The sequence below is a fragment of the Sitophilus oryzae genome, unplaced genomic scaffold, assembly GCF_002938485.1.
Source record: "Sitophilus oryzae breed Bouriz unplaced genomic scaffold, Soryzae_2.0 scaffold_1867_pilon_pilon, whole genome shotgun sequence".
Taxonomy (NCBI): Eukaryota; Metazoa; Arthropoda; class Insecta; order Coleoptera; family Curculionidae; genus Sitophilus; species Sitophilus oryzae.
Window position 1 is genome coordinate 214,013 of NW_022146576.1, and position 8,518 is coordinate 222,530.

Genomic DNA, 8,518 nt, shown 5'->3' on the forward strand with positions numbered 1-8,518 from the left:
AAAAAAAATTCTTCATTTATTTTTAATTATGACATACACAAAAACACAAAAATACACCATTTTTTAAAAATATGTTTAATATCAATATCAATATACAACAGAAATTAATTTCACCACAATAAATTAATAAAATTAAAAGAATAATGTTACAAGTAGATCAAGAGACAAAATTAATTATAACAAAACTGAAAAATGGCGTCATAGATGGCTTAGAAATAAAATATATCATACCTTTGAAAGTAAAATTATATGAAAGTGTTCGATCATTTTTAAGCCAACTGGACGATTATTTCAAACATAAGCTTGAGCCTGAAATATAGTGTTTCGAGAGTTCCAGATAAACAAAGAATAATAAATTAAAGAGCCCAGGGGAAAAGAGAGAAAAACCTGTATCGTCTCTGATATCTGTCAGGTTATTGCTGGGAAAGTTTTTTGCTCGAAGTTTTCAGTTTCAAAAAGATGACATTTACAACAGTACTTTGCTGTAACTTTCATAAATATCAGAGAGAGTACAAGTATTGCCTCTCTTTTCCTCTGGGATGCTTATATCTGTTGTTCTTGTTTATCTATATTTCTCAGAGCATAACGCCGAACACGACTACAGTATATAATAAGTTCAATATCCGAAGTGGAAAGAAAAAGATCACCTTTCTGTTTTGTACTATGGTCCCTTTCTTCCGATGGCTCATCTCGTTGATATTTAGAAGGATAAATAGGAAGGAAAAATAAAATTAATTTGATTTGATGATCCTTTTCTGTCACCTAAAATCAGGAGAACGACAATGAGCATGTTAAGATGAAAAAAATTATCAACACTTACCTACACGTTAGTCCAGGGAGTTTTATTAAAAACCTATATATTTGCCTAAATACTTATGTATTAAAAATACCGAATAACGAATTTTTTATGTAAAAAAAAGAAATAAAATGGCGACAAGTCAACGTCAACGACCCGACAAGGAGAAAGTGGTGTTCGAATAAAAAATTATGATATTTAAAAAAAAAAAAATGTTTTTTGTCTCCTTTCAACGCACACTTTAGAAAGAAAAATAGATGAACTGGAATACTGTAAGAACGTCAAGGCTTTATCTGTCACTCTTGTCAATAATTTATCGCTAAGGAAGATTCCTAGAAAATCGCTGGTAGTCAAGTTTTCAACCATTGCCAGTCCTCCCATAAGAAGTGTCATCCACCTGGGACCTACTTTGTTTACGCGGAATCCGAACCGAGGTCTTCGGCCATATCATTGTCAATGGCCTACCGACTTGGTAAGTGTCTCGACTCTTGTAAATCGACTCTTATCACGAGATATCCGATCATCCGGCCTCAAACCGGCGTGAATGCAGTCAAGTGTGTGTCAATAGATTTCACAATCTTGCCGGGGTATAACAGCACGACAGAGTTCCCAAACGGTCACCCGTCCATCCACTAGAATCGCATTATGTCGCTTAACTTCGGTTTTCTAATGAACCGGTGCTTCGACGTAGCTGGGCCGTTGCCCGACGATTTTTGGTTATTAAACAGTTAGGAAAATTGGACATGAACAAGGAGATTTGTCTAATTTGTAAATAAAAAGTTTTTTTTTTTTTTTTTTACTTTTTATTTGCCTCAATTACAATATTATCTTCAAATATTTAAATTCTTATTTTGATCCGATATTTTATTCTATGATTTTAAACACTTTGTCGCTTTTGAAATTTACAGACATCGAACTGCTACCTTAACGATAGATTTTATAATAATATTATGCTTATTTTAGTTTTACATAATTTCTTGATACCTTCGGGACTCGGTAAGAATAATTATAAACATGTTTCAAAAATTTTTATGAAAACTTATAATTGACAAAAATTGACTTTCATCTCTTTACTCAGTTTTCTTTATACTTGTTATAATAAACTAAAAATATTTTTAATTAATCGTTTTCTAGATATTAGGCGCTTAGTTTACGTAAACGATGATCCCTAAATTTATGAAAACAACGAAATCCTATTACTTAGCTAGACAAAGTGACATTTTGAATTTTTATCTGGTTAAAATTTTCATAAAAAATTTTTGTTCCCTAATTAGTACAAATTACCACGTATTTACAGCTAAGGGCCGGTGTTTTTGTGTCTTAGTTAATTGTTGTCGCCAAGGGCAATTCAAAACTTCCGGGTTTCATTGTTGGTACAAGTCAAACAGCCGTTCGTTTAAGCAGCTACGAAATCACAATTTTGAAATTCTGCGCGATTACATTACATTAATATGCTAATTAATAATTTAACTCTATAATGCTTATATGCGTACATGCTTAATTATTGACACCACCCTATAAAAATAATATCACTTGTTATATATTTTATCGCCAATAACGTATAAATATTTAAAGTCAAATGAAAAGTATAATATGCAAGACTTATCAAAGCTTTTCAAATAATGCTTAAATTCCAAAATATTATTACAGAAAACTAGACCCACGATACGTGCATTATGTCAGAAATGGAAGTTCCTTTTATACCCTGTCTATATGTTAAAAAATATTGGCAGATATTTTTATTAATTTATTGGATTTATATTGGATTGTATTTCTGTTGCTATTTGATATACCTATGTATCAAGCCCTATTAGTGTATTCTTCTTCTTCTTCTTCCTTCTTCCTACTCTATATTACGCAAATTGCCTGTTCATTCTTCACAGCCTATAGTTTTAATCGATGGTAAGGTTATCGCTCCATCTTTATCTTGGCTTTCCCGTGCTTCTTTCCAGTGGTGATTTGTCTCGAGCTGGCCAATCATGGCCCAAAATGGCGAACTTCTAAATGAGGAAGAGCAAATCAGAAATCGCTGGAAAGAGCATTACAGCCATATCCTTAACCAAGAAAACAACCCCAATATGGAAGCATTAAACACAATACCTCATTATAATAGCCTCGATATATTAGACATCCCAATAACAGAACAGGAAATAAATGCCTCTATAAAACAGCTTAAAAAAGAACTTATTGGTCATCTTAAGGCTCTGTTGGATATCAAATGGGAAAGCGGAGAGGTACCTCAGGACTTTCGCAACGCGAATATTCTTGCAAAAATTATGTCAAACTTATAATATAGAAAAAATCCTTCCAGAATCGCAAACGGGTTTTCGTACCAACCGCGGCACCGTCAGTTCCATATTTTCCATCCGCCAACTACAGGAAAAAGTAAAAGAGCAGCATTCTAAACTTTATGTTGCACTCATCGATCTAACAAAAGCCTTCGACTCTGTGAACAGAGATACGCTTTGGACAATTATGAAAAAGTTTATGTCAAATGTGTCACCATCATGGATCACTGAGCGATCCCTTCCTAACAAATACAGGAGTTAGGCAGGGATGTGTCTTAGCGCATCTCAAATTCAACATATTCATGGCAGCGCTCTCCATTACAGTGGACAGCAAACTGCAGGAGAGACTATTGTTCAACATAAAAAGACTCTGGGCAAAAACACGTACAAAATTCATCACAGAACTTCAATACGCTGATGACTGCGCTCTAGTTGCAAACACGTTACAACAATTACAAGAGATGTTGCACTCATGTAATTAAAAAAAATCATATGCACTCCCCCAGAAGATCACAACAATGCTATAAAAATCGGAGAGGAACTATTGGAATATGTGGCGGAATTCAAATACCTCGGCAGTTTGATTTCGGTTAAGGCCAATATTGACTCTGAAATTCAGCACAGGAGCACAGCGCCTCAAGAGCATGCTGGAAATTAAAAGACAGGGTTTTCTACAATCATAATTTGAGCACAAAAACGAAACTTGCAGTGTACCGAGCAATTATAATCCCCAGCATGGTATATGGGAGCGAAACCTGGGTGTCGTACCGCCGACACATGAACACATTAAACAAATTGCAACAGAGACACCTTAGACAACTCTTCTCATAATTAGAGAAACCAGTGGTTCCATCATGTCTCAAACGTATCGGTCCTTGAAAAAGCTAACTGCGAGAGTATTGAAGTCATGATTACAAAGTCCCACTTAAGATGGGCTAGTCACGTATACAGAATGCAAGAAAACCGCATACTAAAATCTCTGCTTTACGGTGAGCTTGTAGACAGTAAGAGGAGGCCGGGTGGACAACTGAAAAGGTACAAGGACATTTTCCACGAAAACTTAAAGGGGATTAACATGCAGAATGAGTGGGAAGAAGCAGCTCACAATGGAACTCAATGGAGAAGAATTGTTAACTCAGTTAACAGCGACAACCAAAAAGTAAAGAGGCAACAAAGTAATGAGTTTTGAATATCCGGAGTGCGGTAGGCAGATTGCATGACGTATCGGCTTTTCAGTCACAAAAAAGCTCATGAAAGAAAACGCCTTGTGTGACCATCTTCTGATGCGTGTTTTATACTCGTCAGCGAGTAATGGCAGTATGTAGTATGTCTCGAGCTGTCCTTACTATTTTTTCTTCGTCCATTCGGTTGATGTGGCCGTTCCATTCCCGCTGTCTGCTTAATATCCAATCATTAATGTTCTCCACTTTGCATGTTCAACTTATGTTCTCGCTTCTTTCTCTATCTAGTAGCGTTCTAAATACGGAGGATTTTCATTTCGCCTGTTTCCAAGAACCTTTTTGTTTTGTTGTGTCCGGTCTGGTTTCTGTTGTGTAGGTCATTATGGGTCTGGCTTGACCTCGACACATATGTGATTATTTTTCCATGTGGTGTCGTTCAGACATCCAGCCACTCTCATTGCTTTTGTTGTTTGTTGTCTTACCTCTGTTTCGATATCATCATAACCGGATAGGTCTATACCGAGACATTTAAATTTCATTTCTTGTTGTATTATTTTATTGTCCACGACAATCTTGCATCTGATAGGTATTTTTGATGTTGTCAGGCTCTTTGTTTTGGAGGCAGAAATTATCATATTTAGAGATTTTGCTACAAGGTTGAAGAGATATACCAGTCCTTGAGATCGTCCTCGTTTTCTGTGACTAGAACAGCGTCGTTGGCATAACACAGAATTGTAATATAACCACACACTTGTTTTATTATCTCTTCCATGATTATATTAAAGAGACGTGGACTTAATGAATCGCCCTGTCGTATGCCTTTTCCACAGGTATTGGTTCAGTGAGCTCCCCATCGATCTTAGCCTGGATTTTGTTGGCACTGTATATATTTTCTATGACTTAAATTAAATTATGGGGTACTTGTCTGTCATAGAGTAAATGTACAACATCTTCTAACTGAACCCGATCAAATACTTTCTTCAAATTTATGAAACATATGCAATCTGGCCTGTTGTACTCAATCGATTTCTCTGCAATCTCTCTTATAACAAAGACCTTGAGAAAAACCGAAAAGTGAATTAGTAATTAGCATAAATTACGGAATTATCTACTATTATGTCTAATCTAGTTTTCATGTATCTTCTTCAGCATCATCGTCTTCACTATCATCTTCTATGAACACTCAAGAGATAGCAGTCTACACAGATGCTTCCGTAACATCAGGAGGCACAGGTATTGGCATCTTCTCAAAGGAACTAGACATCCGACGATCTTTAAGGCTAGCGGATAGCTGTAATGTAGAAGCAGAGGTTTACGCCATAAAGGAATTGGCCATTTGTATACGAGCAAAAATCGCTGATACACCAATAGGAGATATCTCTGACAGCTTGGGCGCTTTAAGAAACATCACCATGCAATCAGTAAGATCGAAAACTGTAATGGACTGCCAAGAAACACTGTCCTGGCTGCGTTAAGGCGGGGTACTCTGTACTGGGTGCCATGCCACAGCAATGTGGTGAGCAATTAAGAAGCGGACAAACTAGCCAAAGAAGGGGCCAGGGAAGAGGCCGTGGCAGATGACCCACCACTTGTGACGATCAACACACTGAAGGAAGCTATAGGAACCACTATCAAGGCCAAGCAGCAAGAGATGTGGTAACACCTTGAGGATTGCGCTACAGCTCGAAGACTGTCGTCACTGGAAGGTAGCATAAAGACAAAACAACTACTAGAGCGTAAAAAGAAACTAGTACACATAATTCTAGGTGTCATCACTGGAAACTGACCCACGGAGGTAAACCTCGTGAGATGGTAGATTTTCAACGACGACTACTGCAAAGAATGCGGAAAGGAAGAAGAAACTATAGAGCACCAGCTGTGCCACTGTCCGGTACTGGAATACCGACGCTTTAAAACTTTAGGGCAAGGTTTTTTAGAGGGACTAGAGGAAGCAGCAAAAGCCAACACCAGCGACATCGGAAGCTTTGCAAAGAGCTGGAAGTGCTTTAACGCAAAGAAGGAATGAGAGGAAGGTATAGTACAATAATACAGGGGTATTGTAATGGGCCCAAGGCCTCCGAGTGAAGTATCAAACATCATCCCAAACCCCAGCAACCTAACCTAACCTAACATAACCATCTTCTTACCTGCTATAGTTTTCGGGATCCCACTGGTAGGTTTCGAATTTGTATTACCCTGGATGATCTGATTAAATTATTTTACGGACATATTTATTAATAAGCAACTAAAAAAAATAATTTAACAGACGATACAATAAGTTAAGTAATACCGAGTCTTACATATTTCACTCCCCATTTTTAAATATATTGTAAGAGAATAAGTTAATATTAAAACATTAAAACATTTTATAGGAGTCTTAAAAATGGCATAATGAAAAACTAAAATTCAATTAATTTAAAATTTGCTTGATAAAGGATGGTCTGCTGAAATACAAATATTTTGCAATAATATACCTTAAATGTTATTGCAAATATCTTAACCTATTCAATATAAAAATTAAATAGTTTTCAAGCCAACCACGTAATGATGGAAATCATTACATTAATCAAAATCATACATCTTTCATTTTGTGTAAATTCATATAATAAAAATTACCATCAAAAAAACTATTTCATTTTCTATACAAATTCTCTCTTTGGTAAATGCATCAATAACATTAACTGGTCGATTAGGGAATATTTACAAAAATACAACACATTTTCAGAGACATTATAAATATACATAATTAATGAAAGTTTTAATAAATACTCATTACTGATATGTATACTGAAAATATATTATAATTATACATTGAATGTAAATCAATAAATATCAAAATCTGTCAAACTATAATTATATTTTACTTATTACGGATATATGTTTTACTTGACGTCAAGAGTTTGTTTCAGTAGATATCAATCAGATTTATTCTAAAAACAAATCAATAGTTATTACCTCTCTTGAATTTGACATAATATAGGGAAATTAAATTAACTTTGGTTGCACATCATAATACGACCACCAGCAAATTCCATAAGACGACGCATGGTGTCATTGATGACGTACACCTAAAGTTGTTTTAATTGTTTAATTTGATACATACCGTAAAATCAAAAAGTTTTATATTCAAAAGGATTTTGACTGTGATAATTAAAAAATTCTAATGCAATTTTCCGTAAAAATTGTTTATCCGTCATCATTAAAAAAGGGCTTCAATATAAAACTTTTTGATCACATTGTATATAAAGACACTAATATGGAAACAGCTGGAAGATGTATATTTCTGAATGCCCATTAATACAGATTTGAAAACCACCTGATCTAAAATATATTTCAAACTGACATATTCTTTATTTATAATTTTGTTCCATGCAAAACCATTCATTTATTTAATTCAATTGCTAATTTCAGAACATTCTTATTATAATAGATAATATTCTAATTATACATATTATATCTAATAATCAGTTTTAAAATGAGAATTTTAATACATATACGAGTAGTAGAAGTTTTATTGAATTTTGATATAGCATAAGTTTATTCAAAATGTCTGCTACTTTGTATAGTATGTGCATCAAATGAGTTTTGATGAAATAATGCGCATTTTGGAAAAAATACTGTAAAATATCTTTTACCGTTTACTAAATATTGAACAGCATCTAATAATAAGAAATTTACAAGAATAAAAAATAAGTGCTACTTTATTATGAGCATTTCACTAATTAGCTACAAAGATATACTTGGCATAGTTTTTTGTCCCGAGACTGGAGTTAAGAGTTAATTATTTCTTTTTTAATATTCTCCATTATTACAAGAACAAGATATAAATATACGTTAGTAAGACGTTTTGAACAAGGCTTACTTCTCTTAGTTACTATTTAAGACAAAAACTCTATATAGCAAAGTGCCCTAATATTTTTGATTAAATTATTTTTATATATATATATATATATATAATATAATATATATATGTATATTGCATATAGAATATGAAATATGAATCACCACATATATATATATATTGACGATTTAAATTTCAGAAGAAACATTTACGGATATGATATATATATATACGTAAAATTTATATGTTATATATATGTAGAGAGAGCGCTTTTTCATAGATTTTTCATATATTTTAATAATATATAAAAATTATTTATTTATTTTACTGGTTTTCAAGAAAACATCGCCTTATATTTTTTTAATACTGTCTTCTCTGTGTTACCTCTATGGATGTGAGAGCTGGACACTGG